Raw genomic sequence first — 23,501 nt, 5'->3', positions numbered from 1 at the left:
CAAATCCACACAAGATAAAGCAAGAACATTAAAAGTATATGCATGGGTAGCTGAAGTAACGATATTGATTTGAATGAGATGTTAGGGTCACACAAAGCTGTGGAGAGACTGTATGTCTAATTATCTATGTTACTGCACCTTCAATTTGCACAGCTTCTACACATTTGTTTTATTATTCATGAACAAAGTCCACTGTTACAACACTCCCAATATCTTTGACCAACAGATCATAAACACAAACTAAAACAGTTGGTTTAATTCAAGCACATACAGAAGTCCTTGGCACTCTCACAGTTCAATAACCCAATCCCAGTTGGAATACGCTGTAACCCTGTAAAAACTTAATCCAAAACCAAAGACAAGAAACATTTAGAAGCTTCACAGTGCCGATCAGAAGTCCATTCAAATCTGAATGACATCACTCTAGCAAGCCAATGGCAATAGCATTTCCAAATTATCTTATTTTATTTCTGGTCACAATTGTCACTTTATGATGAACAGTGCTATTAGCATTCTAAATTGATTTATATCAGCACTAAGGCTCTAGATTGCAGCATCATTAGCTCAGTGGAAGCCGTAGGTTCATTTGACACCGTGCGTTTGACCATATAATACAAGCTGATTCTCCAGGGCCATAATTGAAAAAGTGCTACATTGCCAGAGGTGGGGCTTTTATGGAATCTTGCCTTCTGCCCATGAGCTGCTCTGCTTTGTACAGTACACCATGGCAGTGATGGCACTTCGGGTTAAAGTGCTTGGCTAGTGATAAGACAGCCTGAGCACATGAAAGAAATTACATGTATAAATTCTTTCTTTAAAGCTAAGCTGAATCAAAGGCTGCTCTTGCAATCAATGTAACGGTTGGGAATATTAAAATGAGCAGAGTTACAGAATTAAGGTATCTTAATGTTTAAAAAAGGACATTTTGTCAAAACATGTTTAAGTATAGTGTAAATGTTAACAATTATGACAATAAAGCAATGCAATTATCCATACATTGGAAAATGTGACAATGAAAATCTTAGTAACAAAAAACAGAAAGCAATATTGCAAACAAGGTCACCATGTGACCCAAGCAAACAGGAGCTGTAAATTGATGTTAAATTAACACTTGCATTGGTGTAGCTAAGCTTTTGATGCTAGTTCTTAATATATTTCTATCTTCTGTTGGTGACAAGCATTACTTCTGCCTACAATCAATAAAAAGCTCAGAAGCACACTCATATATATATACATACATACATACATACATACTCACACTTATTCTTCTGCCTCTTCACAAATCGTTCTCAAAGGATTAAAGAGCTACTTTATAGCTCCAAGGATAAGGACTTGATCCAGACAACAAGGCACACCTGCCTAAAGTGATACTAATTTTTACCCCATCAACATGCCAGAGCTGGACTCCAGGCGATAATCTGCTCAATTTCCAAACTAATCAAATACCAACTGGTACATAACCAGTCAGGTTTGTGCACAGCTCCACACCTTGCAGTGAGTGGCGGCTCTTTCACTGAACATTCACCACCACCAAACAGACCTTTACCTCATCAGCCTGAGGCGAGTCCTAAAAATCCAACAATCGAAGCCACTGTTATGTAATGCCCACCCAATTCTACAACAGCTTCCCCTTAACACCAGGATTACATGGAATGGCCGTTTTGAGCAACCTGGTGGCTTGCACCTACACCTGTTTTCTAATGTTGTGTCCAAACCTGAGAAGCACTTACAGCATTTTCTTTTCTTCTTAGAAAGTTCCACTCGACCCATCTTTAGATCTACATTCATCTTGCCAAGATCCACTGGCAGATAATATTTATCTCCAGATCATCCTGCTCATTTCCTTATTCGTTTACCATGTTTTATCATGTTGCCACCTACATTCTCTCCCACTGTTCCTCTCTCCTACTTTTCCAACACCATCATCTGCATCTTCTCCTCCACTTGCCCTTGCTTTCAAAACTTCCCATTGCCTGACTCTACACCTCAGCACAGGACTCAAGAGGTGGAGAACTTCCTTCCACAGTAAACGCTCCTTCAAATAAGATCCAAGATGTGATTCAAAAAGCTTTCAGGGGACCTGTCCTAAGCATAGCACGCAAGTGCAATTATGAAGAAAGCACAGTAGCACCTCTACTTTCTTAAGAGTTTGCAAAGATTCAGCACAACATCGACAACTTTGTCAAACTTCGATAGATGTGCGGTAGAGTGTATTTTGACTGGCTGCATCACAGCCTGGTATGGAAACACCAATGCCCTTGAACACAGAATCCTTCAAAAAGTAATGGATATGGCCTAGTCACAGGTAAAGCCCTCCCCACCATTAAGCACATGTATATGAAGTATTACAGCAGGAAGGCAGCATCGATCATCAGGGGCCCCCATCACTCACGTCATGCTCTCTCTCACTGCTGCCATCAGGGAGGAGGTACAGGAGCCTCAGGACTCACACCAGCAGATTCATGAACAGTTATTATCTCTCAACCATCAGGCTCATGAAGCAAAGGGGATAACTTCACTCGCCACATCATTGAAATATTCTCACAACCTATGGACTCCATCTCATATTCTCAATATTTATTGCATATGTATTTATTATTATTTTTTCATTCTTTTTGTGTTTGCTCAGTTTGTCATCTTTTGCACTCTGGTTGAATGTCCAAGTTGGTCTTTCATTGATTCAATTATGGATTTATTGAGCTTGCCTGCAAGAAACTGGATCTCAGGGTTGTATATGGCGACATATCTACTTTGATAATAAACTTACTTTGAACTTGACAATTCCACAGATGAGCAGTTTGACCTTTTCTCCAGATTTTTTCCACAGATGCTAGCTAACCTGCTTAGTATCTCCAGTGTGTTCTATTTACAGCAGCTGTAATTTTTTTTTGCATTTTGATTTATTAAAAGAGATTGGCTAATCCAACTCATTCTGGCTGCCCAACTGAAAATGACTTCATGTGGCGCTCATTTCAGATTTGATTTTAATCTTATACCCAAGTTGATCTCCAGTCTGATCATGAAACGCTTTGCGAGAATATTGTTCAAGCATAACAACAGTGTTAAATTTTTCATAAATTCCAAAGTTTGATGAAACGGTTCATCATAGCAGATTGATAACATTGGGTGGCACATAGTTTCATTCATCTTCAAACTGATAAAGACCTTCGCTGCTGATTATCCCAAGCCAGTATCCCAAAGGCTAATCAGTCCTCTGTCACATTCTGGGAGCACCAGATGACTTACTCAGGGACAGAATTCAAACATAACAAACAAAAGCTGTGAAAACATAATTACAGCCAGTAGAAACACAATGATAAATGTGTATTAATTTCAAATCTGATTATCTCTGCCAATATGACAATTCCAATTCACCTAGCCATTTTACAATAAGAACTATGATGTCAAGGGGGAAAGGTGATTACTTTCAGCATGAATAATTAGGCAGATAAGACTTGTTTCACAGTAACCAACCTTCCATTGCCATGGAAACTACTCAAGGTTATAGAAGGAAAGCACAAATTGAACACTGAGCAGAAAAGAGATTTCATCCTTTGATCCTCAGATAGGTAATCCTACACATGGGACAGTTAATTCACTTATAAGTGTTTCTAGGGAAGAAAATTAAATGCCATGTGGGAAAATATAAGTAATTAAAGCAAGCAACTGCCCCCTGCATTCTAACAGCTGAAATTGAACAGCTTAAAGTATTTCATGAAATGTCATTATGAAAGTAAGCTTCATGGTTCACTACTTAAGATCTTCAGCATTTAGTTCATATTTAGGAGACTAAGTGTGCACAATTAAAGTGATGGCTGTGCCAGAACATGTGTCCATGACTCTGTTAAACTACTGACAGATAGGAAAATATGGAGAGGATCCAAGAATTAGACAGCACTTTTAAATGTTTTTGGCCGCTACCTGCCCTCTCAAAAATGGTACAAGACTGAATAGCTGTACGAGCTGGGAGGAGGATGTAGACAGGCTGTGAGAGGGTGAGTGAATGGTGAAGGACATGGCAGTTGGAATACTAGGTGCAAAAAAAAAGGGAGGTCACCAGTATGGTTAATTAAAAATAGCAAACACTTTTCTAAATGGCGAGAGATCAAAAGGCAATGGCACCCAGGCCATGGATATTCTTGTACACCAAGCTATTGCAGCCTGGAAGTACTGGAGGCTGTGGTGGAACAAGCAACCTCCTAGAAAACCCTGGCAGTTCTGGACAATATTTCACACCCTCTGCATACCACCTCGACTGAACAGAGGAGCACTTTCAGTAAAAGACTAGGACAACTGTGCTGCTCCAAAGACCACTATATGAGGTTATTCTCATCCTCAGCCATTAAGCACTATAATCAGTCAACCGATAGCCAGGGAAGTGTTAGCCTGTTATTAACCTCTGCTTACCAGAGCTCTGTTAAAGCTTTGATTAGCAGCCCGGCTATCATGGACACCCTGTGCAATACTACCATCCCTTCTTATCTGGATGGTGTGAAAGTGATCCATTACTGTATAATATTACAGTATGTCTTGCACTACCATCTTATCAGTGTGAACTTGGGAATCATGTAAATCTTGTAATCCTTGATTTGCAAATCTTGTACATCTTATTAAGGTAATTTTTTTTCTTTCTTACTTCTCTTCTATATTTGTAAATCTGTGCAGTTGTAATGCTACTGTGACACTGCAATTTCCTTTGGGATCAATAAAGTATCTATTTATCTATCATTCACTGTCCTCTTTGGAAAAGACTTGCAGATAGCAAAGGCTGAATCCTAAGCAAAGAAAACTTGAATAATGTGAGACGGTCCATTTCCTCACATCAAGTCAGTGGGGATTATTTGGCCTATAATTATCAATGATATATATCATGAAATTTGTTGTTTTGTGGCAGCAGTACAGTGCAAGACATAAAAATTACAAGCTATAAAATAAAAACACATAACAAGATATGCATCTTTGTAAATCTCCTCCGCTCTCTCTCTATTGGATACTAGAGACAGAGTGCAGAGGAGATTTACAAGGATTGGGGAGTATGCCTTATCAGAACAGGTTGAGTAAACTTGGCCTTTCTGCCTTGGAGCAACAGAGGATGAGAGGTGACCTGATAGAGGTGTATAAGATGATGAGAGGCATTGATCGTGTGGATAGCCAGAGGCTTTTTCCCCAGGGCTGAAATGGCTAACATGAGGGGACATTGTTTTAAGGTGCTCAGAAGTAGGTACAAGAGGAATGACGGGGTTAAGTTCTTTCCATACAGAGAGTGGTGGGTGCATGGAATGCACTGCCAGCGACAGTGGTGAAGGCAGATACAATCGACTCTTAGATAGATACATGGCGCTTAGAAAAATAGAGGGCTATTTGGAAGGGAAATCCTAGGCTGCTTCTAGACTAGGTTACATGGTCGGCACAACACTGTGGGCCAAAGGGCCATAGATTTCTATGTTCTATGGTGCAAAAGAGTCAGTGTTCATGATCATTCAGAAATGTTATGGAGAGGAAGAAGCCGTTGCTAAAACAGATTGTGGATCATTGGGCTCTTGTACCTCCTCCCCGATGCTAGGAAAGAGGGCAAGTCCCAGATGATAAGGCTCCTCAGTGAGAGATATCATTTTCTTCAGACACCACCTCTTAAATATGTGCTCGTCATGGGGAGTTGGGTTGCACCCATGTTGGAGTTGACTGAGTATGCAACAATCTGCACCTCTTGCAGCCCTGTGTATTCGAGCCTCCACATATTGCTTGTGATGCAATCAGAACACTCTCCACCATTTATCTGTAGAAATTTGCAAGTCTTTGGTGACATACAAAATCCCAAATACTTAACAAAGTAAATTCACTGCCATGCCTTCTTCGTAATCCCATCAATATGCTGGGTTCAGGATAGATTATTCAAGATGCTGACATCCAGGAAGCCAAAGCTACTCGTCCTTTCCAGTGACCACCCCTCAATGAGGACTTGTGCGTGTTGTCCTGACTTCCCTTTCCTGAAATCAAGCCAATTCTTTTGTCCGGCTGACACAAGTGTGAGACGGCTGTTGCAACACCACTCAACTGGTTTATCCACCTCACTCCTATATGTCTCCTTGCCATCTGAGATTCTGCCAACGAGAGTGGTGCCATCAGCGAGCTGACAGATAGCGTTCCAGCTGCACTTAGCCACACAGTCACGAGTGGATAGAGTGTCGAGTAGTCGACTAAGCACTTGCCCTTGAGCCGCGCCTGTGTTCATTATCAGCGAGGAGGCGGCGTTCTTACTAATCTCCACTAGTCTCCCTATGAGGAAGTCAACGATCAAGCTGCACAGGGAGGTACAAAGCACCGAGTTTGAAGCTTGTTGATTAGAATTGAGGGTGTTTATCAAGAAGTTATTGATATACAGCAGCCTGACCCATGCAGCTGAGAAAGAAGCCAGTGAAGACTGCATCTGCTATACACCTGTTGTGGGAATAAGCAAATTACAGCAGGTCCAGGTCCTTGCTCAGGCAGGAGTTAATTCCAGTTACGTTCAACTGCTGGAAGTTCTTCACTACAGTAGATGCGAGTGTTACTGGGCAATAGTCATTAAGGCAGCTCTAACTACCCTCCTTCAGCACGAGTATGGAGACCATAAGACATAGGAGCAGAATTAGGCCATTCAGCCCATCAAATCTGCTTTGCCATTCTATCATGGCTGATCCTGGATCCCACTCAATCCCATACACCATATCCTTTGATGCCCTGACCGATCGGAAAACGACCAACTTCCACCTTAAATACACACACGGACTTGGCCACCACTGCGGTCTGTGGCAGAGTGTTCCACGGATTTACTACTCTCTGGCTAAAAAGAATTCTTCCTTACCTCTGTCCTACAGGGTCACCCCTCAATTTTGGGACTATACCCTCTAGTTCTGGATACCCCCACCAGAGGAAACATCCTCTCCACATCCACCTTATCTAGTCCTTTCAACATTCTGTAGGTTTCAATGAGATTCCACACACTGCGCGTGCCCCCCCCGCATTCTTCTGAATTCCAGTGAATACAGGCCCAAAGCTGCCAAATACTCCTCATATGTTAACCCCTTCGTTCCCGGAATCATCCTTGTGAACCTCCTCTGGACTCTGTCCAGTGACAACACATCCTTTCTGAGATTATAGAGCCCAAAACCATTGACAATACTCAGTGTGGCCTGACTTATGTCTTATACAGGCTCAGCATTATTTCTTTGCTTTTATGTTCTATTCCCCTTGAAATAAATGCCAACATTGCATTTGCCTTCTTTGCACTTCAATGAACTAGATCCTCTACAGTTAACATGTTGCACCAGTCATTCCTCTTGCCCTTATCCCTGACAGAAAACCTGTTTAAAATCATAATTTTTAAAATATTTCCGTTGATCATTCGTATTGAATTTGTCATTCCAAAGGAATTTTTTGGCAGTAATTAACATTTATCTCAATAAAAAATTTAGTTATACAAGAATGAATAAGTCATAACATTTGGGAACATAGGACTGGAGAGGCTGTTGAAAGATATAATCACAATTTGCTGAAGTGCAGGTTGATCTGTGAGCTAACTTCTTATCTCCTGAGATTTTTGATCCATCTTCACTTGAATCTTTGGCTAATAAAAAGCAGTATTATAGTTTTAATGACAAAGGAGCCTATTTAACCATTATTCCTATTCTGCACCTAAACATTAAAGATTAGCTTTGCCACGTGTACACTGAAACAGTGAAGTGCGTCATTTACATCAAGTCAGTGGGGATTATGCTGGGAGCAGCCCACAAGATTCATCACGCTTCTGGCACCAAAATAGCACGGCCACAACTCGCTAATCCTAACCATAAATCTTTGGAATGTGGTAAGAAACCAGAGCACCCAGAGGAATCCCACAGGGACACCGGGAGAACATACAAATCCCAAAAAAGTAGCAAATGAGACCTCAACCCTGATCAGTGATCAAGGACGGCGTAGAGCAATGCGCTAACCACCATGCCACCCTATTTCTTTATTTCCGTGAAAGTTAATTGCAGTCACACATTCCCATCATCTTTCCTTTGATCCTTTTGGGCACTAACCGATGGGAAATAAATTTACAGTACCCAATTAACCAACACGGAGAAAGCCAGCACACCCCAAGAAAATCCACAGTCACAAACTTTGCACAAGATAGTAGGCAAGGTTAGGAACAGCATTAACTGCAGTTCCATGGTAGTGACCAAACGTAAATCAGGAGTTAAATTTTTTTACAATTGAGCAATACCACCCACAATATGTGGAAGAGGTCCAAGCTATCCTTTCTGGGCAGAAATTTTCTAACTTCACACAATGAAGGCTTGCCTCTAATTTTATTTAAGCAATGCCACTTAATCCTTGATATTACATCCAGGAAAATCAGCTATTATTCCATCTATGTTATCACAGCCCATAATATCTTGAAAACTTCAATGCATGACCCATGACCTCCCATTTTGTCAAGCTAATTCCTGTTTAGCCAATATTCATTACAATAACAGAACGAGTCCAAGCTGTTCCACAAATGCCAGTTCCGAGACTCAACAATATGGCACTAGATCACAACATCTGAGAAACAGGGCAGAGGAAGTTCTAAGTCTTACTATCAGATGTTCCAAAGCATTTCACAACAAATGTAGAATGTGACGTGCAAAAATCTCATCACCCATTCTGCATACAAGCTCCTAAAAAAAAGCACAAAGTGTCAAAAGCTAGATCACATCCTTTTACTGATGTTGACCAGTGCACTTAGAACACAGCCACTGCTGTAACATTGGAACTGAGGTATACCAAGATCAAAGGTGATAATGAACCAGATAATCCATTTTTAAGTGAGGTTGAGGGAGAAACTGGAGTTATTGATCTTGCTTTTATTTCAAAGAATCCCAGAGAGCAGATCAGAAGAACAGCACCACAGGAGCCCAGCATGTCCTCTGCATTGCACTGAAGTGTTTGCCAAGACTAGTGTGCTAAAGCCTTACATAACATTTTGGAAAGATCAGCGTCACGCAATTGAATCTCCAGGCATCTGTGTTATAAATCAGCAAGTGTTCATGTAAACATGATGTACTTACTGTCCAGTAATTTTTGACTTGCAATTGCACTGAAGTATCCAGAGTCAATATAAAACTTACTTCCTTTGCATTTCCACATAACACCAGGGAAAAGCTCCAGGCATGCTTACAGTTGAAAATAAGTGTATTCATTGAACAAATGTCTCAACTTTCCTCCTATCCAGAGTTTCACCATCAAAAGGAGATATTGTTTTAATTTGAAAGTAAAATTATATAACATTTTCATGATCACAATTCTATAAGCAGCTCAGCCTGTGCTGATTACCAATAGCATCCAGACCCTGCCAATTACAAAGCAGCAATACAGTGGGAAGAATTAATACAAGGTATTTTGTTCAATACAAATGCTCAATAACTACTGTCAACAGGTACACTGCATGAATTGTTTTAATTCATAGAAATTAAGGGAAGGTCTGAAGATCAAGGTGAAGTGTGCAGTGTGCACAGGCAGTCAGTCCTTGCCCATGGTAACTTGATCTATAGCCAGCTGGTGGTACAGTGGCATTCGTACCGGACTTTGAGAAGAGTTGCCCCAGACTTAAATCTAGCCAGATCCTTGCGCACTTTCCATCCATGCTGGGTTGAGAGTCGAGCTAGCAACTCAACCGCAAAAAAAAACAGATAAACGCTAAAGAAACGACAAGGTTTTCGCCTGATACGTCAATCAAGCCACAAAGAGCAATTCCAATTTGATCTATACTGCAATTCCATATTACAAATATGTAACTGACGGTGACATCACAATGTCAAGCAACATTGAAACCATTTTGTACTGTACAACTTCAACTAAACAACCAAATGTATCTCAATTTAAATGATATTGAAAGGTTCAAAGTGATTTACCACTATCTGCTCAACAGTAAATTGGGATGTTTAAATGCTTATCGTGACAGCAACGCCACCTGGTTAATGATTAAACTGTGAATGAAGTGTGACAAGACCAAAAAAAAATCAGCAGAGACATATTAATGTATAATGTTAATCATTCAAGATGTGAATAGTTGCAAGAATATGTCTTCTTCTTCTTCTCCATATGGCATAAACTTGTGTGCATCTAGGATGGGGTGTTAGTGAGTGTGTGAAAAGCAAATGGAAATTGGCATGAACAATTTAATAGTTCAGTCATGCCATCAAAATGAATACAACTCATCTGTTGAATCTTTGGTGTCCCAGCCAATAAAGAGACAACAAATTAATGAGATATGAATTTTCATTAGCATAATAGCAATTTTCCATTGCTTAACTCCTCTTAGGGATGAAAAGAGTTATCATTCATCTGACTCACTATTTCGAGGAATTGTTCTGCACAAGGAATGGCTAGGTTTACCTGCAGAGACTACACAACCGTTTTGTCCATTTGATACAACTAATCCACTGTCATTCCAAACTTCACTAAAAGCAGAAGAAAGCTATCAGAAGGCAGCAAAGAAAACATTCAAGAAGAAGTAGTGAGCACACCAGAGAACAGGGCAGTCAATGCTGGTGCTCAGTGAAGCTGTGGTTATCACCAACTCAACAGCAAGGATTATCAGTAGAACTGTGTTAACATTTTTTTCCTTTCAATTTAGTAAGGATAAGGTCTAGTCTCTTGTCTAAAAATGTGCCATTAATTTCAAGAGAAGTAATGAAAACAAAACATGAACCAAATTAGAATGAATCTATAACAATTAACATGCTATCCGACATGGCCACAGAATTTCCAAAACAGGTCAGCAAGGAAATAGACCTCTGAGTTTTACATCAGTGGTGGGCAAACTACTGAGGGAATTCTCAGAGACGGGACTTACTCACATTTGGAGAGGCATAGTCTGATTAAATATATTCAACCTGGTTTTGTAAGATACAGGTCATGCCTCATGAGCCTGATGGACTTTTTTGAGACAGTGATAAATTAATAATAAAAATAGGCATCCGTTAGTCTCATAAGACCATGGATTTGCGCCTTGGAAGGTTTCCAGGGCACAGGCCTGGGCAAGGTTGTATGGAAGACCAGCAGTTGCCCATGCTGCAAGTCTCCCCTCTCCATGCCACCGACGTTGTCCAAGGGAAGGTCATTAGGACCAATACAGCTTGGCATCAGTGTCGTCACAGAGCAATGTGTGGTTAAGTGCCTTGCTCAAGGACACACACAATACCTCAGCCAAGGCTTGAACTAGCGACCTTCAAACCACTGAACAAATGCCTTAACCACCTTTATAAATTATAAAGGTAGAAACCATAACACCAGAAAACCATAAAACATAAGAGCAGAATTAGGCCACTGGGCCCATCGAGTCCGCTCCGTCATCCCATCATAACTGATTTGCTATCCCTCTCAACCCTATTCTCCTGCCTTCTCCACCTAACCTTTGATGCGCTGATTAATCAAGAACTTATCAGCCTCCACTTTAAATATACTCAATGACCTGGCCTCCACAGCCATCCGTGTCAATGAATTCCACAGGTTCACTACCCTCTGGCTAACTAAATTCAATCTGGAGGTGTGAAGCTATACACTTCTGAAAGCCAAACTTAACGGCAGAGTACAAGGTTAATGGCAGGAATCTCAGCAGTGTGGAGCAAAAGGATCTTGGGATCCATGTCCATAGATCCCTCGAAATTGCCACACAAGTTGATAGGGTATTTAAGGTGGTGTTTTGGCCTTTGTTACTTGGTGGAATTGAGTCTAAAAATCTGTGAGGTAGTGTTGAAGCCTGCAAAACTCTGGTTAGACGATACTTAGAATATTGTATTTATTTCTAGTCACCTCATTACAGGAAAGATGTGGAAACTTTAGAGGTTGCAGATGAGATTTATCAGGATGCTGCCTAATTAAAAGGGCATGTCTCGTGAAGAAAGGGTGAGCAAGCTGTGTTTTTTTCCCTCTTTGGAGCGAAGGAGGATGACAGGTGATTTGATAGCACTATACAGGATGATAAGAGACAGAGAGAGTGGATAGCCAGTGTCTTTTTCCTCAGGGTGGCAATGGCTAATACAAAGGAGCATATTTTTAAGTGAATGGACTAATGTATAAGAGGGATGTCAGAGGCAGGTCTTTTACACAAAGAGTGGTGAGTATGTAGAATGTGCTGCCAGTGATAGATGCAGGTGCATTAGTAGCACGTAACAATCTCTTTAGATAGTCACATGGATGATAGAAAAAAAAATGGAGGGATAAATAGAAAGGGTTAGATTAATCTTAGTAGGTTAAAGGATTGGCTCAACTTCACAGGCTGAGTGGCCTGTACTGTTCTGTATACTATGATCAAAGAATCCACAAGCAACTGCCAAAAAGGTATTCCATTTGATGTCCACTTTTCAATCCATCTGCCTCTCAAATGTCAGCACTGCGGTGTGTCCCTGCATTTCCACTCCATTTCTGTGCAATTGAGTACAACTTATATAACTAAAATTACACAGTATCTGCTGTGGCCGACTGGTCCAAGATAACACTTTTGTGTCACATCTCTTCCTGCTTTTCATCTCAAACTCTTGGCTAATTTTACCAGTCCTTTAAACCCTCCTACTTCCCTTCACCCAATTCTGTACTGTTCACCTTAACAGAGGAGAGCAAATGGATACGTTTCAGTGAGCAGCGCTGATCAAAACATTACTGGGGTCAAAATACAAACCAGTTACACTCAAGCATTAAACTAGTTAAACGAGGCAGGGTTAATCTTGGGGTTCAAGGAGGAATTGGGTCAATTTGGCTTGGAATCAATCACAGTAACTGGGAAACAAAGATGAGACTGTTCAAGGTCAGAATAAATGTTTGCATCCAAATCTGAAGTTACAGGAATTTTTTTTAAAAAAGATACCGCAGGAAAATGATGGAGACTCTCTGGAGGTCAGGGAGAAACAGAGTTAACATTTCACTTCAAAGCCCTTCCTCAGAGTTCCCCAGATCTGATGAAGGGTATTCAACTTGAAACATCGGCTCTCTCTCTTTCCACTGGAGTTTCTGCAAGTAATTTTACAAGTAGCACCGACCTCCTACCCATCCATCTGACTAACAGTATAAAGCTGTCTTCAAAATAATGAGCTCACAAAGTTACTGATATCATGCGGAGAAGAGGTTGGAGATTTTATCAGTTCAGAGCTTTCTCCTATAGCAGGATGAAAGGCGGCAACATTCTGAATTTTATATTGGATAATGAGCTTGTAGCATGCTCATGCTACTATGTACCACTTAGATTTTTAATAAGAAAAAATTCTTTATGGGAGTAGAAATCAAAAGAAATTACCACATGCAAATAACAGATTCACTGATAAACATACAAAAGCAACCAAAAGAAGAAAAAAGCAACACATTTCTAAATTGAAGTTTTTATTGGGTGAGGGAATTAAAGAGAGGTTATAGGTTAATTGAGATGCAATAGGGCTCCACATGATAGCTTATCAGTCCATGTCAGCCAGGGGTCTCCACGTGGAGGGTAAACCTATGGTGGATTATGTTTCCCATTTTAGAAGCTGTGTGCAAATCTACAGACTTCAACATATAGTGCTTCTCTCATTCCGGCCACTTGAACACATATCACCTTAACCATCTTACCACTACCGCCATGCCTTCAGTTGCATGGCCCCAAGCTTCAGAGTTCTCTCCCCACCCTCCCCCCAACTTTTCTCCTACAAGATATTACTTAAAGCCTACCCCCTTTGACAAGATTTTGCTCTCCTGTACTAACATATTGCAATGTGGGCTCATTCAAGATTCTGGTTGATAACAGTCCAGTGAAGCTCATTTTACGACATAAACTGGCATTCTTCAAATGTAAGTTGTTGCTGCAGCACTGAAAGCAAAAATAAAACAAGCAGAGGTCTTCATTTATACAACAGAAAGTAACGTAGCTATTCCTCAAAAGATGAATTCAAAATAAAATTAACAGGAAGATTATTTACTAGATGATCATTAGGGAACTAACACAAATTAAAAACTGAGTGATTAGAAATAGTTAGTGATAGTAGAGTAGAAAGCACAGAGAGAAAGAATCAGACAACAACTTGCTGAGCTTAACTTCAAAAGCCAGTCACAATAACATAGTACAACATCACAGGAAAACAGCTTATCTGAACATACAAATGCAAACAAATATGCTTAAGCTAGTAAAAATAATGTGAAATAAACTAGATAGTTGACACCCAGTATAAATAATCCAAGAAATGGAACAAATAATGGACTAACTTGTGAAGTAACTCACATCTACAGATGTCCAGCACTGGCCATTATCCAATGATTCTCACCCACATACAAAGGGAGTTCAGTTCTTGCCCAAAACCAGTGGAGTGGTAGGCGAAAGCTGTCTTTCTGAATGAAAGACCCTGATCACTGTTTCAAGTGGCACTATTTAAGACTGCTGTAATTGTTCTTCATATCCTATCCAGTATTCATGTCTCAATCAAAATCATAAATCTGATAAGCTAGACATCATTCATTGTTGCTTAGAGTTTGCAGTACACAAGTTGGCTGTACTACAATTGTAATCACACTTCGTGTTTCACTGGCTGTAAAACTTTCTGGTATCTCATGAGAAATGTTAAAAAGTGAAAACTCCCAGGTACTGTCTGGAGAAATTGGTTGTACATCAATGTTTTTTGGCCATAGGCAAACGGTACTAAAAAAAATAAGAATTATCTTTCCTTCTTTTGTTGGCTTCATTAGCTTGAGTAGCAATTGCTTTCAATTTCAGAAATATAATGCTACATCTGTTAAATTTTATTTCATTTGTTATTTGTTCCCACGGAAATCACATCCTCCAGTCTGGGAAAAAAAAACAGATGTTACAATTCAAGGGAGAATACAAAAGGTTAAGCTGCCAAATTCATTGAGAATTTATCCGAATACTTCAGTTCATCTTTCAAAATTAAATACTGACCCCTATAAAAATTTGTTCCATATTGTTTAAATAATTGCTCAAATTCACAAGGGACCAGCAACTAGCCAATGTCCTTTGCACTTCCGCTGCCCAGTTGACGCCAGTAAGATTTTTCCTGAATCCGAACAGGCAATTCAATCACAAGGGCAGACATCGTTCACAAGTATCAAAAGTCAGAATTTGTAAAAGCAAGATTGATTACACTTTGCTGGCAATTGTTACTTTACTGTATTTGAGAGTATTAACCAATACATTTCATCTATCCCAGTAAGATTTATTGCAAACCTTTGAAATATGGTCAACAACTTAACAGTATAATTTAATATACCTCTTATTTTGACATATCATCAATATCTACCATTCTATTTCACAGTCCTTTAATCCAGTCAGACATTTTAATGATTCAATAGTCATGGGCCTGTTCAAACATGACCAAATCGCTTTCCGCTATTGGTTGATTCAAGGCATGTTTTTTCAGACCTTTCACATCATGCTAATTTCTGTTAGATTAAACTAACCCCTCCAAACCACACCCCCCACCCGATTATTGTTAGTTACCCAGTTATACACTGCTATGTAATTCTTCGATATTGTCATTATCTGTGAACTATCAGGAGCCCTTACCCTGGTTCAAGTTACTCACGGCTTTGGTAGATTTGTCTCCAAGGTTTGGATGGATTCAAGTAAGGCTCAGTTGCAATTCGACCCCGATCCAAAGAAGAACGTTCAGCGCTGTCGCACAGATGTAGCAGCAATACAGGATCTCTTTTTCTTGTTCTTCTAAGATGGTCCCTCAGGGTCGAGGATAACTCGCTCCACTCTATTTCTAACGAGTATAAATTGTCCATGCGCCAGATCCTCAAGAGCACAAGCCAGGAAATGCATGGTCCGTCGGGAACATACTGCAAGGAGATGAGCCCCTTCCTCCAATCCAGTTCCCGCATCCATCACCAGGATGACGCCACCGGCTTTGGTTCTGTCCCAGGAACAGCTGACAAACCTATGACTAGGGCAGCTATCATGCAGAGTGGCCATATGGGGAAAAATATGGGCCTGTGGAGATGGGAAGTGCTCACAAGCTAAATGGTGGGCAAAATGTTATGCATGTTATATTGGTAGAACAAGAAATCAGAATGATGTGTGCAAATTCAGAATTCAATAACTGGAAGATCAGAATTGTGCCAGAAGTCAAAAATCTTCTCAACCTTGTGGTCCAACAATGTCAAGGTAGACCTGCCATTAAAGGATTCTGTACTTATTTCATTATACCTAGTGCAATATTGAATTCAAGCTTTAAAAATATTAGGAAGGTATTCAAAAATAAGATTTTCAAGATAACTTGATAATAAAGTTCATCATATTCAAGCTGAAATGGTCAATTTGTAATAAAGGTCAAATGTTGAAAGGTATGGAAATCAGGCATCTATAAATCAAGCTGGTCTTCCAGGATTTGTTTGGGAAGTTTCTGTTCTTCCAACTAAAGCCATGCCCCTCGGAAGTCGCTGTCAGCTTCAGAAAAGCAGCTTCCACATCACTGCACTCAGGCCCAGAGCCTGCACTGCAGTGCACCTCCCTCCAGACAATGAAACCTTTGCATGAGTAGTTCACGAGACACATTGTAACCCTGCATCGTGTTCAATCACTTGAGTGGGAAAGTCAGCCCCCTCTATGCACTTACTGAAATATTTCAGAAGCTGTGACACTTCATTCAGGTGGATAAAGCAAGACAAAGTTGTTTACCCATATAATTACTGTATACCAACAGGAAAATTACCCTCTAACAAATACTTGAGACATTTTGACCACATCACATGACAAGCCATAATATCGAGCTTCTCTTCAAATTCATACATTCTTTCTTGTGCAAAAAAATCCACAACTACTTATTCCTCAAGTGCAGAATGGCTCTCCAGGCCAACATTCCCATAAGTTTGTCACTTTTTCTTCAAACTAGCTGAGTAACTTCCACAAATGATTTTTTAAAATGATCTCTGCCAGTGTTTTGTAAAAGGAGATCATGGTTCATGAAGCAACGAGAAGGCTAGATCTTGACCTCTTCCTGCAAGCCTATCAGGACTACAGCGGATGCTCAAGTCCTTCACAGGATCAATACAAGGAAGCCTCCAATGGCCAACTACGTCCAACCTGCTGAGTGTCTCCAGTCATTTCTGTTTTCCCACCTGAAAAGGCAGATGAGAGCAGTAAATGTTGCAATGAATCAACACCAAGATAATTATAGAAACATCACAAGAGGCATCAATAAGCACTTGGATGATTGGTGCTGACACCTGCATAATGCAACTAATTAGGCCATGCCTTACCATAACTCCCTAGGTGACATCATTCCAGCCAAACCTACTTATAATCCCTGTACCTCATTTGAATCAAAAAGAAAATTCCGTAACATTATTGACCATGAAATGGGTTTTTAAATAGGACTAAAAATCAGCAGAGTGCAATCTAATTCTAGAATGCACATACAAAGACCTCACGGGGTGTAGGCAGAGACCACTTAATTCCCAGCAATTCCTATTAGTCCAATTGTCAATCTCCCTCTCTCTCAGCTTGCACCAAGTCAGAATTCCACCAGAATTAGCAATGCTACAGTCCCCTTCACACAAGCCCCATTCGAATCAGACCTTAAAATGGACGAGTGTTTGAGAGGGGGCGGGGGGGGGGGGGGTGGAGAGCGAGAGCAAGAGAGAGAAAATGAACATTATCCCAAATCCTGTACTAATTCAATACACAGTCACTTCCCTGCTAAAGTAAATGCGCTGCAATCAGAAACTGCTCTCCAAGGGATTTCCCATCCTCTATGGTCCAAGACCTTGGAAGTCATTAATAGATTCCTCATCACCACCTGACTGAAACCAACTAAATATACCATAAGGAGCTTGCCCCAGATTGTCCCTCAATATATTCTACAATTGCAGAGAAATCCAGCAAATAATCTGCAGATTTGATGAAAACACAAGCAACACAAAACCTGTTGCATGAGGAACATACAATAGAGTTTGGTGAGAAGTAGCCACTTCAGCAATACAGGACAGTTTTGAGTGCACGGACTCGAACATGTTCAGGGAAGTGGCCACCGATGGCTATCATCTCAACATTGATGACTGGGCAGAACCTGTGGCTGGCTACATGGTGAAGAGCATCGCTGTCCTTAAACCCATCACCATTTGAGCCACGGCTGACAGCAGAGGTCTGGGCACTTTGAGAAGTACAAAATTGGTAACTTCAGTTCAGGAGGTAAGGTAGCTCTCTGGTCAGCAGGAGTTGCACTTTTCTGGACAAAACAGGACTACACACAGAAAATGTACAGACTTCTGTGACATCGCAAGTGGCACATGCAGCAGGGCATTCAGGCCATAAGAACGTAGAACAGTACAGCACAGTACAGGCCCTTCAGCCCACAATGTTGTGCCAACCTTTCAACCTACTCCAGGACTACAAGACCACCCTGCACATAAATGACAGTGATGCCTCTCTTCCTGACAAGCTGAGCGTCTTCTAGGCACATTTTGATGCACTAAATGATTTGCCAGCAGAGAAAAGAACCCTCCTCCTCCCAGGAGCAGGCACTCTGTCCTACCACAGATGGTACTATAGCTCAAGAAATAGAACTTTAATGCAGGATGAGAGCTTCTTAGATGATAAGACCATAATACAAAGGAGCAGAATTAGACCATTTGGCCCATCGAGTCTGCTCCACCATTTAATCATGGCTGATCCTCACCGCACCAATATCCTGCCTTCTCCCCGTATCCCTTCACATCCTGACTAATCAAGAATCTATCAACCTCTGCCTTAAATATGCATAAAGACCTGGCCTCCACAGCTGCCTGTGGCAAAGAATTCCACAGATTCACCACTCTCTGGCTAAGGAAATTCCTCATCTCCATCCTAAAAGGACACCCCTCTATTCTGAGGTTGCATCCTCTGGTCAGACCCCCCCACCATAGGAAACATCCTCTCCACATCCAGTCTATTAAGGCCTTTCACCATTTGATAGGTTTCCTGATTGAAACCTCCAATTCTTCTGATGTGTAGTGAATACAGGCCCAGAGCCAACACTCTTCATATGACAAGCCATTCAATCCTGGAATAATTTTTGTGAACCTCCTTTGTACCCTCTCCAGTTTCAACACACCCCTTCTAAGATAAGGGGCCCAAAACTGCTCACAATACTCCAAGTGAGGCCTCACCAGAGCTTTATAAAATTTCAACATTACATCCTTACTTTTATATTCTAGTTCTCTTGAAATGAATGCTAACATCGCATTTTCCTTCCTCACCACAGACTCAACCTGCAAATTAACCTTTAGGGAATCCTGCACAAGGACTTCCAAGCCCCTTTGCACCTCAGTCTTTTGTGTTTCCTCTCCATTCAGAAAATAGTCAACCTTTTCATTTCTTCTGCCAAAAAGTGCATGACCATGCATTTCCCGACACTGTACTCCATCTGCCATTTCTTTGCCCATTCCCTTATTCTGTCCAAGTCCTTCTGTAGCCTCTCCACTTCCTCAAAACTACCTGCCCCTCCACCTATCTTCATATTGTTTGCAAACTTTACAACAACGCCATCAATTCCATCATCCAAATCATTGACATATAGCATAAAAAGAATTGGTCCCAACAAAGCCCCCTGTGGAACACCACTAGTCACCGGCAGCCAGTCAGAAAAGGCTCCCTTTATTCCCATTCTTTGCCTCCTGCCAATCAGCCGCTGCTTTGTCCATGCTAGAATACTTCCTGTAATACCATAGGCTTGTAGCTTGTTAAACAGCCTCATGTGTGGCAGCTTGCCAAAGGCCTTCTGAAAATCCATCAACTAATTCTCCCTTGTCTATCCTGCTTGCTATTTCTTCAAAGAAATCCAATAGATTTGTCAGGCAAGGTTTTCCCTTGAGGAAACTAGGCTAACTAAGGCCTATTTTATCATGTGCCCCCAAGTACCCCATCACCTCAACCTTAATAATCGACTCCAACATCTTCCCAACCACTAAGGTCAGACTAACTGGCCCTTAGTTTTCTCCCTTTTTGAAGAGTGGAGTGACATTTGCAATTTTTCAGTCTTCCAGAACCATTCCAGAGTCTAATGCCTCCATGATCCCTTCAGCCACCTCTTTCTGAACTCTGGAGTATACACCATCTGGTCCATGTGACTTATCTACCTCCGAATCTTCAGTTTCCCAAGTACCTTCTCTCTAGTTATGGTAACTTCACACACTTCATGACCCCTGACACCTGGAACTTCCACCATACTGCTTGTGTCTTCCACTGTGAAGGCTGATGCAAAATACTTATTCAGTTCGTCCATCATTTCATTGTCTCCCATTACTAACTCTCCAGCATATTTTCCAGCAGTCCAATATCCACTGTTGCCTCTCTCTGCACTTCTACCCCCAGGCTTAAGACCCAACACCTTGTTGCCTCTCAGCGCACATGGACACTTTATCTGAATGCCCTGCCACACCCCCCTTCATTCCACAACGCAGACACACTCTCATCCTGTGCTAGTCATTTCTCATCTTTTATTCCTTCTGCGTCACATACAGTGGCATGAAGAAGTTTGGGCACCTCTGGTCAAAATTTCTGTTACTGTGAGTAGCTAAGCGAGTAAAAGATGAACTGATTTCCAAAAGGCATAAAGTTAAAGATGACACGTTTCTTTAATATTTTAAGCAAGAAAACTTTATTTCCATCTTTTACAGTTTCAAAATAACAAAAAAGGAAAAGGGCCCGAAGCAAAAGCATGGCAGCACTTAGTAACACCCCCCTTGGAAAGTATCACAGCTTGTAAATGCTTCTTGTAGCCAGCTAAGAGTCTTTCAATTCTTGTTTGGGGGATTTTCACCCATTCTTCCTTGCAAAAGGCTTCTAGTTTTGCATGCCACTGTATTTATATTGCAGCTTGTTCCATTAAATCATGCCAGTAACATTATACTGTCTTACATAAACATGCACCTCGTCCTTTGTGTCAACCTGTCAATCTCCAGGCCACTCAGGGACTAGTGCTCATTACTTTATGACTGTGTGCTGGACAATAACTATGTGTGCTGTGTGTGAGTTTGCACCTGGGCCTCAGGGGAACAAGGTTTCATTTAGCTGTACACGTGTGTAGTTGAATGACAAACTTGAACTAGATGTTTGAGTCTTTCTTCCCCACACCCCCCCCCCCATCCCATTACTTAGTCAGAAATGTAAATCTCTCTGGCAAAGCCAGGAGTTGCATTCATCCCCAATTGTCCCCAAACTGAATATTTGCTAAGCCATTCTTAGCCATCACTAAGATTTCAATTATATTGGACACTAAACAGCTAATGTTTGTTTAAATGAAAAATATCTTTACTCAGAAAGCTCAGGACACGGATCAACACATGGAATTATGACATTGCAGCCATTAGTGAGAGGGGCAGGACTGGCAGCTCGTATTTTGGAGTTCTGTTGTTTTAGACATGACAGAGTGGGAGAGATTAAAAGGAGGAGGGGTGGTGTTAATAGTCAGGGAAAATGTCACAGCAGTGCTCCATCAGGACAGACTGGAGAACTCGTCTAGTGAGGCATTATGGGTGGAACTGAGAAATAAGATAGGTATGACCACGTTAACGGGGTATAGGTTAATACAGACCACCAAACAGTCCTGGGGATTAAGAGGAACAAATTTGTAGAGAGATTGCAGACTGTTGCAAGAAACAAAGGCTGTTATGGTAGGTGATTTAGACTTTCCACATATTGACTGGGAATCCCGCACTGTAAAAAGACGAGATGGGATAAAGTTTGCCAAATGTGTTCAGGAAAGATTCCGTCATCAGAACCCCAATGAGAGAACAAGCGAGACTGGATCTGCTAGGAGGGAATGAGACAGGGCAGGCGACAGAAGTTTGTGTCGGGGAACACTTTGCATCTAGTGAGCACAATGCCATTAGTTTCAAAGTAAATGTGTAAAGAGTTGGTTTGGTCTGTGGGTTGAGATTCTAAATTGGAGAAAAACCAATGTTGATGGTACCAGACATGATCTGGCATGTGTGCATTGGAACAGGCTGTTTTCTGGCAAAGGTGTACCTGGTAAGTGGGAGGCTATCAAAAGCAAAATTTTGAGAGTACAAGGCAAGAGATATCAAGGTCCTGGTTATGAGAAAAAAGGATGCACATAGCAGGTATTTGCAGGTAGGAACAAATGAGATGCCTATGAAGTACAAGAAATGCAAGAGAACAAGAAAAAAAAATCAGGAATGCTAACAGAAGGCATGAAGTCATTCTAGCAAACAAGATGAAGGAGAATCCCAAGGGATTCTACAGATATGTTAAGAGCAAAAGGACGCAAGGGACAAATTTGGTTCCCTGGAAGATCAGCATGGTAGTTCATGTGTGGAGCCAAAACAGATGGGGAAGATCTTATATAATATTTTTGTTGTTTGTCATCTACATCAATGATCTGGATGATGTGATTAACTGGATTAGCGAATTTGCAGATGAATTTGCAATTTGCAGAATTTGCCAAGATTGGGGGTGTAATGGAAAATGAGGAAGGCGATCATGGGTTGCAGAGGGATCTGCATCAGCTGGAAAAATGGACTGAGAAATGGCAGATGGAATTTAATACAGACGAGTGTGAAGTTTTGCACTGTTGTAGGACCAACCAACCAGGGTAGGTCTTGCACAGTGAACAGTAGGGTACTGAGGATTGTGGTAGAACAAAGGGATCTGGGAATAAAAGTCCATAATTTGTTGAAGGTGGTGTCACATGGAGATAGAGTTGTAAAGAAAGCTTTTGGCATTTTGGCCGTCGTAAATCAACGTACTGAGTACAGGAGATAGGATGTTATGTTGAAGTTGTACAAGATGTTGGCGAAGCCAAATTTGGAGTACTGTGTGAAGTTTTGGTCACCTACCTGCAGGAAAGACGCAAACAAAGTTGAAAGAGGACAGAGAAGGTTTACAAGGATATTGCCAGGTGTGGAGGACCTGAGTTATAAGGAAAGATTGAATAGGTTAGGACTGTATTCCTTAGAACAGAGATTGAGAAAAATTTGAGAGGTATACAAAATTATGAGGTGTATAGATAGGATATATGCAAGTAGGCTTCACCCCCCACCCCCACTGAGGTTGGGTGGGACTAAAATCAGAGATTATGAGTTAAAGGTGAAAGGAGAATAGTTTAAAGGGAACATAAGGGGAAATCTTCTTCACTCAGAGAGCCGTGAGAGTGTGGAATGAGCTGCCAGCACAAGTGGTGCATGTAAGCTCGGTTTCAACGTTTAAGGGAAGCCTGAATTGGTCCATGGGTGGTAGGGGCCTGGAGGGCTATGGTCCCAGTGTAGGTAATGGTAGTAGGCAGTTTAAATGGTTTCAGCATGGACTCGATGAGCCAAAGAGCCTGTTTCTGTGACTAAAAAGTAAGGGAAATAAATGCAGCCCCCTGGAGATAGAGACAGAAACATAATTAAAATTGCCAGATGACCTTCAACAGAAGCTTTAACTAGCAATTAGCCTGAAGCTATCACAGCTCAGGATGGTTCACAGTTCAGAGTTCAATTCCAGCACTGTCTGAGGACTCTGTATGTCTTCC

General features: G+C 41.1%; 1 protein-coding gene across 9 annotated transcripts in view; it reads right to left on the bottom strand.

Annotated features, from left to right (window-relative positions):
* The window catches only part of LOC140197598 (microtubule-associated serine/threonine-protein kinase 4-like), a 437,605-nt gene that overhangs the window by 393,442 nt on the left and 20,662 nt on the right, over window positions 1–23,501 (bottom strand). The gene's annotated exons all lie outside the window — the stretch shown is intronic.

The sequence above is a fragment of the Mobula birostris genome, chromosome 5, assembly GCF_030028105.1.
Source record: "Mobula birostris isolate sMobBir1 chromosome 5, sMobBir1.hap1, whole genome shotgun sequence".
Classification (NCBI taxonomy): Eukaryota; Metazoa; Chordata; class Chondrichthyes; order Myliobatiformes; family Myliobatidae; genus Mobula; species Mobula birostris.
The sequence above is the reverse complement of the archived record's forward strand: the minus strand, read 5'-3'. Positions and strand labels throughout refer to the sequence as shown.